General features: G+C 37.7%; 1 protein-coding gene across 4 annotated transcripts in view; it reads left to right on the forward strand.

The window, feature by feature from the left end:
• The first annotated feature begins 7,565 nt into the window (after nucleotides 1–7,565).
• LOC102236503 (signal-induced proliferation-associated 1-like protein 1) overlaps nucleotides 7,566–12,080 on the forward strand; it is a 74,410-nt gene continuing 69,895 nt past the window's right edge. For all 4 annotated transcript variants that reach the window (XM_014471070.2, XM_023347644.1, XM_023347643.1 and 1 more), the window contains exon 1: nucleotides 7,566–7,785. The gene's annotated coding sequence lies outside the window, so the exon portion shown is untranslated. The remainder of the gene's footprint in view (nucleotides 7,786–12,080) is intronic.

Below are 12,080 nucleotides of genomic sequence, written 5' to 3' on the forward strand. Positions count from 1 at the left end.
AATACTTGTGTTGTGGAAACAGCAATTATTAGTAGAAAAGAATCCAGTAAAACAAACACTTACATACATAAAAAAAGAAACTGGGAATCTGAACCAAAATGCAACTGAAGAACATCAACTGATCATATCAGATAAGCTCCACAAGATCTGAAAAGCAACCAGCATGACTCAAACATACATTTTTCAGCCTGCATAACTATTTTTAATCAGCGTCAGTGAAAAAACAAAGCTTGTATGAAAAGCACAGATGAAGCGCCGCATCAGCAACTTGTCACAGATCAAGCTTTAATCCTCATTTCTTCTCTTTAATCCTGTTAGAAGCACAGACAAAAGGGAGTGATCTCGCATTTTACTTCTGAATATGTGATGGCATTTCTTTTTTCCCCACAAACAATCCCAAGTGCTTGTACCATAAACACCAGAGCTGACCCATACAGCAGGAGCTGAGCAAACTGAATACAGGTGGATGCAGGAACACCACATTAGTGGTGTTCCATTAAAATTGGAGATGAATGGTACATTTTCCCTTGTTAATATCTATTTTTTCCAACCTCAACCCCCAAATCCTATCAGAGCACATCCATATCCTGGCCAACCACCAGCCTGCTTCTGCCCACATTGCCCCCATGTGAAGCTAGAAATCAAAAATGTCTCCTCAGGACAATCAGTGTTATTTCTGGTGAGGAAATGTTCTGTTTGTGTGTGCTGTGCATGCACATACAGCGGGGGTGGCTAGTGTGATTGAGAGGCTCCAGAAGAGGACTGTGTGTACTTATACATGTATAGGCGTTTGTGTGTGTGTATGTGTGTGTGTGTGTGTGTGTGTGTGTGTGAGTCCCTTTATGTGCGTGCATGAAAAGGGTCCAACTCCAAGGCACTTGTTCTTCTGCAGGGTTTTGTGATGTCATCCTCCCACCTATGCTCTGTGTTTTCACACCAACGTGAGTCAACCTGCTCCAGCGCTCTTTGTGAGCCAATGTAAATGTGCAAACAGCACCAACCAGGAGGTATTTTGAACTTCAGACAATACCTTTGCTTTTCCAAACATATGTTAAAAAAGATTTCTGCTAGTTTGTGCGTTGTACAAAGTAAAGGTGGGCTTGTAAGGATCACAGTGCTGCACGATATTTGACAAAGAGCCTGGACGGTAATCCCCAGTCTCTTTGTAGCATGCAGACAACAAGACATGGATATAAAAATGTCTTCTTCAGAGGCAACGCATTTTTCAGAGTGACAAACGTACTGTCACATGCATAAAAATGACAAAAATTACCATAGAAAGTGACTTTTGAAGGTTGCTGTAGCCACAAAAACAAGCTAACAGGAAAACTTTAAAGAAAAGCCAAGGAGATTAGAGCAAAAGATTACATGCATTCAGCTAATCATTTATGAAATGATGAAAACTATGAATTATTACATCATTATTATTACGACACTAAAAATAAGATACATGTAGAGAAATGGTGACTGTATAATAGTTTATGTTGGATAGAATTATAGACATCTATAATTCAAATTATAGACATCTGAAATGAAACCTTTTGAGAATTCATTTCAGATCTCCAGATGAGTTTTAGGAAAATTTTATTACGGGGTAATATTGTATGATTTTTTAAATTGGATGGTCATGCTGTATTCTTATTTAATGCTGATGAACTTTCACCATATCATCCTGTCTAAGCTAACCTGTGCCGGAGATGTTTTCTGCAGCTGGTAGGGAGCCAAATTGTCTCTCCTGTGTTTATAATTCTCTGTTCTTGGTATAAAAATGATGTGCTGACTGTCTGGTAGAGCTTTTACTCTGACCTGATGAGTTCCAATAGAAACGGGTCAACTTTAGTTCAAGAAGATTACCGTGTGCACCATCTGAAATGTTTACTGTGCATAGGAAAAATATCTGAAATGTTCTCCTTTAAGAAGTATTTATTTTTGAATATATGGTTTAATGAGCCTCCCTATCTATTTAATGTTAAAACAGCTTGCCATATAACTAACACACAAACAAGAGAGCCTCTTAAATCAGTAACATTGAATTATGACTAGGGCTGTAGAGATAACCTCGATTATTATCATTTCTTGAGAAAAATTAATCTGCCTTGAAGCTTCATAAAATTATGTTTTATCTTTTAGTGCACTGTGTTCTGGTCGGATCATTATTTGGGTTGGGCAGAGCTTAATCTAATTTTCAAATAGCAAAGTTGTTTCCTTTTTTGTGCGTTCAGTAGGACCTAAACTTTTTCTGTTTAGGTCCCCCTGCTGGCCTGGAGCTGAAGAGTCAACTCATCTAAAGTCCTCTGCAGACTCTTCTCAGTGTTAAAATGAACATTGAAACCCAAAGTGTGAAAAATTAGTCAAGTTGTAAAGAGTTGTAAAACCATCTATAAATGTTTGTTCTCTTATTTTACGTACCTTTGGACAATCCAACATGAAGTAAAGAAACAACCTTCACTCATCCAACATGTCATTAGTTTACTCCCACAATGACAATTGCAACAAAGCACTAATTGCTCACACGCTCCAATCGAGGCGCAGTAGTCTCCACTTTTGAAAAACAAGCGCGTCAAATTTTGTCTATTTTCAGAGCACACTGTCTGCATTACGCCCCTTTGAAATGAGGACAAAAGAACCAGTGTGTGTGCTCACAACTTGTCGCCTTTCGTCGTGTCAATCTCCATTAGTGCAGGAGCGCTGTTTGAGTGCAACTTTGTGAATAGGGCTCATTCTTTCCAGTCATCTGCTTCCAGGGGTAACAGAAGCAGGAATTTCACCCCTCTCCCTTTCTGGGTTACCACAGCTATGTGTAGGTGTGTCTAACTTTACCAGTTGACATCTTATTATAACTATGACATTGCAATGTCAAGCTGCCGCACATTGTGGCAATTAGATATGGACAGCCTGTGCTGGAAGAATTTAACATAAAAAAAACAAGCCGCAAAATATAAGAATATATTCTTAACCACTGTTCCTCAGAAGATTCTATGTTAACAAAGCACAAAAAATTAAATAAAACATAGCAGCAAAAAGGAAAAAAAAAAACTCAAATACAACATCCGAAAGGAAAACACAGAATCAGGCATCAAAATAGAAATATACCAGACATCATTGTACATGCATGTTGTTCATAATGCACACCAATTATTAAAACAATGGAATATTTTGCACCTCCTAAAGTCTCTTAATCACATTCTCACAAAACAGACAAATAAGCAAAACAGATTTCCTTTAGTCAGATGTCCTCTACATGCACTCACTCATTAAAACCATGAGTGCAGAGGATTACTGCATCAATGTTGTTACTGAGGTTTGTGTAGTATCGGTTCATTAGAAATGGTGCTCCTGATTTTTTTTATACATGTCTGTCCACATAAAAATATTTTCATTTTGAACAAAGTGAGAGAACTTCATTATAAGACTGCAAAGAAGGATGAAAATTCTGTATGATGAGCTTTGGCTTTGCAGTTCATATTGGTTTTTGGAAAACATAATGGGTTTCATAATTAAAACTTAAAAGCATGAAAACCTTTCTTTTTAGTCTAATAAATCACAATCCCTATGCCTTCTGCTGAAGACAAATACATGCTACCAATGAAAGCACATTTAATTAGACGAGTGTTACATGGCATTAGCATAGAATTGGGACATTCCAGAGTTTTGGCAAGAACTTCGCCCCAGTTCTCCTTGTCAAACTAAATGCTAGTCATTCTATGTTTATGTAGAACCACAGATAACGTCTTTGCATAAATGAAGTGATGAAGCTTTTCCTCATTATGGTTGAGTTTTTGTAAATATCAACAGTGTACTGTCACACACACATTGGTCTTTTGGGATAAATAGTAAAGGATAAACAGAGATGGAGATCTGTTTTGAAATGTCTCTAGCACTATAAAATCACTTTGAAATGAGTTGAAGCTCGTAAATTTTATTTTATGCCTCCCAAACAAAGTTTCTAAAGTTTCATTTATGCTTATGAAATATCAAATATATTTCCAGTTTACTGGCATAAAGAAGAGTGAAATGTTTCTTTCAGTAGTTGCTGGTAATATGTCTCTGTAATTCTTTAATCTAAACTGAATTACATTATGTGGCTAACCCAATTAGACTCCAAAAGCTAATCCTCAGTGGGTGGGGGGAATCTCCAGAGAACAATACAAACCGCCTACACAAATATCTGCCACATGACAGACTGGGGTAGCGTCAGGACTCATATAGCTACAGGACTGGTTTTAATGACAATAATCTGTTCTTTTATTTTTTTGGTTATGTTTATTAGATTGTAATGCAATCCTGAATGACATTTCAGAATAATGGATGGCTTGATGGCAAGTGGAAATCAGAGATTGGTGGTATGATTGAAGAAAATATGAAGTATTGTCACTGGAAGCAAAATATTATTCTCTGAAAAGAAATACCAGCTTGAATCCGAAGAATGCATATGATCCAGAACTATTCAGCAGTGGCAATGCATGAGCGAGAACGTGAGATGAATTCCCATGAGTCTCATAATATTCGCCCACTCTTCACGTGGGTACCTGCTGAGCAGCTTTAATTATCCCAATGTTCTTTCTCTTATCTAATTAAAAATGTATGATTCTATAATTAATGCATGTGAGGAAAGCAAGCAGGTAGGATTTGTAAAGGGCATGTGTGGTTTAAAGACCTAGTCAACCCCTTTGCATGCATTTATAATGTGTTGTTATTTAGTGCAAAATGATAGGATACAAAATAACATGCAGTGTCTTGCAAACGTATTCATAAACCTTGAACATTTTAAAATAACCAGAGAATTTAATATAAGTAGCTGAGATTTTACAAGACAGACACTGCATAACACAAAGTAGGCCAGAAAAAGGCGCAGGATTTCCAAACTATTCAGCAAATAAAAGTCAGAAAAGTCTGGATGCATTTGAATGTTACACCCCCTTTACTCTAACACCCCCAAATAACGTCCAGTGAGTCCAAATTATTTTAGAAGTCATCGGTTTAGTAAATAATGTGCACCTATACAAAATTTAGTCTCAGAAAAAACACAGCTGTTTTGTGAAGACATCAAAACACTTTATTGATTTTGCTATTCATTTTGTACAAACTGACCATTACTGATCATGGCATGAACAAAGTCATTGCTGGAAGAAAGCCATAACAAGTTCAGCTTAAATGTTGCCATACATGATGTAAGGGGATACTACAAACATATGGACAAGGATACTATGATCAAATTAAAGCACATTTCTATGGCAAAACATGGTAGAGGCAGCATTTTACTATGGGGATGGTTTTCTTTAGAAGAGATCTTAAAGGATTTTGACAAAAATACAGATAAAATCTTTGAGAGACTTGAAAATAGCTATTTATAAATACGCATAATCTAACCTGACTGAGCTTGAGCTATTTTGCAAACTGAAAAAGGTTAAAAAACACATCAGTCTCTGGATGTGCATTGCTGATGGAGTCATACCCAAAAAGCCACAAGCCCTTCCATATGAAACTGCACCAAAAGGAAGTTCTACATAATATGTAATATTGACTGACAGGAGTGAATAAATCTTAATAATCCTAGCTGGCTGTAAACAGTAAGTGTTTACTCTGATTTAATATTGGACAGTGAGAAACTGTACAGAGTGCATGAAAGCATCTGATATTAATTGTATTTTCATGTGCAAGAAACATTTAGTGGAAACAGATAACTTCTTATTTCAATTAGCACCACTGTGTAGATTAATTTTACTTTCTCTTTAAATCCCAAATAAAAGAAAAACCTTGAGTGCCTTTTTTCTTGCCATGTTTTGTCCATGAGATGATATGTGTGAGAGCATGCTCATATTTTACTCTGCAGTCACTCTATTGTTCATAACAAAGGGCTTAATTTTTCCTCGTTCAGAGTATTCTAGTTGAGAAACAAATAATTTTGTCAAGAATGGCATTGAAAAAGTGATTCAACTGCATTGTTAAACAATAGTGATCTCAATGGTAAAAAAAAGACAGCTTTTTCCTTTCACTGTCAACATATCTTGCAGAGAAAAACGTATATATGTTTGCAGGGTTTCTGGATGATGAATGTGTTGAAGTTTTTTTATGGTTCTCAGATCGACTCTTAATGTCATATCCAATCACTAAGTAGCTGATTTCAGAAGACAAATCAAATACATATGATTAAGGTTGTCACTAAATAGAAAACTAGATGTATTTTTTTCTAGGCCAAACTTATTTGTAGGACAATAAGCCATATATAAATGTAATGATCAGATCCATTCTTTTGTTTTGGTAATTTTGTGAGTAAAAATAGCGTCATTGTAGCCACACCATATATGCATGACCTAGATATTGAACAGTGGGCAATTGTAGGGGTTTATGATGACTAACATACAGTTTATATGACGTATTTTGTTGGTGAGGAGGTGGAACATGGCTTGCACAATGTAAAAAAAAACAACACCTTTAAAATCTTAATAGGTTACAGACATTGTCTCATGTTTTATCCAACATCTGCATTTAAAGAAGAAAATATTGAGAAATACACTTTAGAGATTATATCATTTATTTATTTATTTAACTTTATTTTGCTAAAGTTTTAAATAAGTTTGACTTTAACTCCTGAGTAAATTAAGTGATACAAGATAATTACTAGAAGACCTGAAAATATTAACCATATTGGGTAAGCTATGGATAAGATTCACAATTCGCAATGAATTACTATTCAGTACAGTTCCACAACAGAGAAAACAAACAAACAAACAAACAAACAAACAACAACTTCCATCCATTCAGAGATAGTAATTAATTTGTAAGTCATATTTTAGGATTGTGGAAGGAAGCCAGAGTACCTGGAGAGAACCAATGCATGCAAAGGGAGAACATAAAAAAATTATGCAGAAATTTTTATGTTTAAGACCAAAACCTTCTATCTATGAAGGTTTTGCAACATTTTGTGTAACATCAGTCCAATTCCACAAAAAAACAGTGTCTTAAAACAGGGGTCTCAAACTCCAGGCCTCGAGGGCCGCAGTCCTGCAGTTTTTAGATGTGCCACAGGTACAAAACACTGGAATGAAATGACTTAATGACCTCCTCCTTGTGTAGTTCAGTTCTCCAGAGCCTTAATGACCTAATTATTCTGTTCAGTTGTGGTGCAGTAGAGGCACATCTAAAAGTTGCAGGAGTGCGGCCCTCGAGGACTGGAGTTTGAGACCCCTGTCTTAAAACATTGTGTTCATTTGCATTTACTATTGTATTTGCCATTTAAGTAAAAAAAATAAATACTAAAAATATGTTTTTTTTGTCTGTATTTAACAAGTTTTGTCCCTCTCTCTCTCTGTACGCAGGGCGTTGCTAATCAGCCCTCAAACCAACCACCGAAACCGCTGAGAGCTGCATCCTTATCTGTTGCTAGAGCAACGGTCTCCCTCTATCCCATCTTTTACCCAGCGGTTTGCCCATTCGTCCTTTACCGTCCATATCGCGAGAGCACACGGTGCCTTCAATGATAAACACGGAGCCGTTGACGCGTATCGCGAGACTACGTCAGGGGGGAGAGGCAGTGACCTCATCGTCGTGGCGAGGCGGAGCGAACCGCTGCAACTTTGGATGAACTTCTGATTTGAACAAACCGAGGCGGTTGGGGAAGCGCACGGAGCGGTAGATAAAGAGGAGCAGGATTTCTGCTCTTCTGTTAAACATATCAGACATTACAGACGCGGTTTATTTATTCCCGTTACTGACCAGCGAGAGCGGCGGTTTTTCCCCCCCCCCTTCTTCCCAAGGAGGCAGACAAGGTGGAAATGAATAAAGGTAAGTGTACCCTCACGGCTCTGTTGGGTCTTCACGTTGACACACAAACGCCACAGAAAGCCTTATGTTGTCAGCGTTTCTGCGTATTTAGAACCGATTCATGCTCCAGTTTAAGGTGGCAATTGGAGGATAAAACTAAACAGAAAAGTTGAGCTAGCGGTCAGGTAACTCCGCGTGTCTGTGGTCGTGCATGTTAGCTAAGGTCTAAATCAATTAGCTTAATTATTCTGATTTACTGCGCCCTTTATAGGGTGAGAAGCTTTCGGTTCCCTTCCAGGTCCATCACCCTAACGCACACCACTTCTGAAAATGAAGACAATTCGTCCTTGCTCCTAAACAGACAGGAAATGGTGCAAAACGGATAAAGATAATGGTAATTGTTTGTTTAAGTCATTCCGTGACTGCAGCGCATTTTGCGACGGCAAATCGCAACCGCTGCAACTCCTGTCTGTCTCCATCTCGCTGCTTGTGTCTTTCATTTGGGACTTTGAGCAGTGCTTGTGCAAAGGTATACATCAAGCCTCTCAGGTTATCGTAAGGGGAAATTGCTAGAGTCTTGTAAGGTGCCAAACTGCGTTGCAGTCTTTTGATAGGGACGCAAACGTGAGTTCTTGCAAGATAAATTCCTGGAAAGTGTAATTAGTCGTGCTTAATCTATGACGAATTTGCATGGAAATTGCAGCACCTTGTTTCAGTGTTGGTCACTGTCAAGACCTATATCATTAATCAAAATGGCGGTCTGTTTAGACAGATTGGAAAAGTGCTGTGGTAAATGCCACAATAGAGGGTTGAGTAGAAGCTTTCACGATGCAGTTATTTGATAGAAATGAACTGTATTCTTCAAACAGTAATTTACAAACGTTCTGGATTTGCAGAAGTTTGCTTCTTCTCTGCTTTGATGGCATCCTGCCAGGAACGTTCATTGTAAATGGACCCCCCACAGATGCTCTTTCTTTTGTTATTATTGCCCTGTCCACCTGTGGAGTCTTCCCTCAGGCTACCAGCTCCGGCCCTTCAGGGGGCCAGCATGCACAGCAGAGCCATTCTGCTTCCTTCTTTTGACAAGTCCTAAATGAGCATGTCAAAAAAGATGACATCTCTATTCTGTGGGCAACTGGAAAGGGTATAATTTTCAACTTAAAGAACAGCTGCAGTATTGCCAATGCTTTCTTTCTTTCTTTTCTCTGCTGGAATGCATTTGGTTTGTGGCATTGCAGAATTTTCTGCATGAAATCGAGAAACTTTTACACATTAGCTGTTAAAGATTTGATGCCATCAGCTCTGCCTGGCGAGAGCCGGTGAATACCAAGGCTGAGGCGATCTGCGGGCTGTGTCGCATTTACAATACTAAGTAGGCTGCTGAAATTGCTTGTGTAGGTGGAGGCGCGCATGTTCTGTCACACATGGAGCTGGCGAATAAAGGAGGAGGTGGGAAAACAGAAAAGAGAAAAGTATCAGGGCTTTTGATGGACAGCTAAAAGATTATTTAAAGGCCTGGTGATGTAGAATATCTGAATTATCTGCTAATGTTCCTTGATTAGGCTGCTGGAGATGGCTGAAACCTTCCTCTAAAAGGGTTGAAGTGCTCTTTATTTTAAGCACAGGAGAGGATCTCATTTTAATCTCTCAGGACCTTGGTTATTTCTCAAAAGCCAAATCTTTGAGTTTAGTTTCAGATGCCGTATGCTTCTGATTTTGTGCTGGAGAAGACGAGGTATTTGGCTGTGCATGTGGAGAATCTTACAAATGTTTCTTCAGGGAAATAAAAAAGAAAAAGAGGACCTTTCAGTAAGCCAACTCTGCAGCTGAAGCTTTTATTACACACATGCAATGCATCACTAACAGTGGTTGGTAATGGGGTTTCACCTGTTTATGACCTCCCACGCGGTTACTGTTTTAGTTCTGTTGCTCTTTCCTCCATCCCTACCACCTACGATCCCTCCCTCCCTTTTTCTATCTCTGCCAGTGTCTTTTTCTCAAGTCTCGCTTTCTTCCTCTTAGGGAAGGCATGCCAGGACTCTGACATTCTCATCATTTCTACCCACAACTTTCACCCTATTTCACCCCCTTTTTCTCTCCGTTTCATTAACTTTCTCATCAGTCTTTTTGGGCGGACTGCACTCATCTTTTGGGTATATATTGTTTATAAACCTTTGAACTTCCCACTTGTTCTCTTTATTCTGACTTTTGATAATCGGAAATGGTAGACGAATTTTTACATGTCTCAAACAACATCCATCACAGAAGTTTGGAAAAAAAGTAGAAGGAAAGGTTTTGTTTGGTGATGGCCTGGTCAGGGTTTTCTTGGCTAGTACCAATTTCTTCCTTTTTTTGTTTTCTAACCCGCTGGTTATACATTTTCTTCAAATCAGAAATACACATAAAAGAGGGAAACAAAATGTTGTAGTTCTTTATTAAAAATCATATTTATGTGTTGGTCAAATTAGTTTAACTTTAACATGTACTTATTGTTGAGTGATGCATTTATAGACTGGTGAGATTGTTTTGAATGCATTTAATGAAGAAAAACATTTGACATTTGATATCTGGATATCTATGTAAGCATCTTTATTCTGATTGATGGATGATGTATAGTAGGAATGGCAGCTAAAGAGAGGAATTTATTTTTCAAATATGAAATTATTGGTTGATTTTTCATAAAATCAACCACAAAAATGGTATGCTGTAAGTAATTTCATATAAACTCAGACATAAAGATGAAAGGAAGAGGGTAGAACCCTTTAAAGATGATGTATTAACTAGACCTACAATGCATAAATATAAGAAAATCTTCTTTTTTTTAGCCCATTTATTACAATGGGAATCACAGTAAAATGACTAACCGGTTCATATTTCTTGCTCAAACAAACCGCTTTGGTCAAATAGTAAATTCCAACATAAATATTAAATGTTTCAAATGTAAACAAAGGAGTTTATGTAAAGACATGGATGTAGCTTTGCTCGGATTACTTTATCTGTGTGTTCTTTTGAAGTGGAAGCCTGCTTTTTGTTTTCTCGCACCAAACAACCCTTGCAGTGTTTTCTCTGATATGTGAAATTGCACATCTCTTTGATCCATAGTGTTTTGGAAAGAATGGCACTGAAGCCCTGTTGAGGCTTTGACAACGGCTTTCATTGCTGCTGGAAATAGAGAAACTGGGCACAAGGGGTAAGCACTTACTTGAATCCAATTCAAGTAAGTAGTGAACCCATAAAAGCAAAATGTATCTGATTTTGGACCTCTTTGCCATTCCCATTTTTTGTACGTCTAGTTAAATAACTCCTTAATTACAATTGAAAGTGGATTGTAGTGGACAGAAGTGATGGATTATAAAACAACTGCCAGTTTCAGTTGTGATAGTTGAGGAAAAACTCTTAAGAACATCATGAAACGATGAAAGCGCAGGCTAATCCAGGGTAGCCTTGCTTCTGTTCCCTCAGAAGCAAACAGAGGGAACATATTGTGTAGATGGAGAGGCCTGAGAGAACAAGAGTAGCCTATATTTACAGCAAAATAGCACTTTAATGTTTATTTATTACAAATGAGCCTATGAGCTATGTCAGGGTTTCCCCCAGTGTATTATAAGCCTGGCAGGCGACCAGGCTTTACTTGTGCCCCCACCAGGCTAAGCATTGCTTACTTATGTAAATCTTTTAAAAATGATTGCAGTTTTTAAGATTTTATAGTTGGTGCTTAAGTTTTAATCTTCCAACATACGATTATCAAGTGATATTTTAACATTTTCTGTCAACTTTAAACAATTTTTAACTCAGAAACATGATGGGTCTCTAGATGAATGACTGCCCTGGCATCCAAACACTGGGCTTAGCAAGTTTTCTGGGGAAACCTTGTATTTCATACCAAAATCTAATGGAACATATCAAGAAAAACTGCAAAAAGCTTTTAAAAGTCAAATGTAGATTAATTGGTGGCCAAGGTTTCCCTCTATTGTTACAAAATGTATAATTTAGTCTGAGCAATAACTTAATAATGGTTTATACAGTGAACTGATTGTTGGGATCTAACTTTGGATTAGTGCTGGATTTAAAAAGCAGGTGTTTGAGGAGCTTGTTTTGGTTACTGAGGTTTGATATTTTTACTCAGAATTAAAACTCTTCATATTGAATATCTGCAATGTGTTGAAAGTCAAGGTTTGAGGTTTGTTTATGTATTGATTTAGTGACACCAATTGTTTTCCTGGGATCTCCCCAGCTGCGCTTCCCCGCTCCTCTCCTCGGTTATGACATAGGAAGAACGCAACTGAGGACAAAAATCGTAAAGCTTAACTTCTAGC

The sequence above is a fragment of the Xiphophorus maculatus genome, chromosome 15 (assembly GCF_002775205.1).
Source record: "Xiphophorus maculatus strain JP 163 A chromosome 15, X_maculatus-5.0-male, whole genome shotgun sequence".
Classification (NCBI taxonomy): domain Eukaryota; kingdom Metazoa; phylum Chordata; class Actinopteri; order Cyprinodontiformes; family Poeciliidae; genus Xiphophorus; species Xiphophorus maculatus.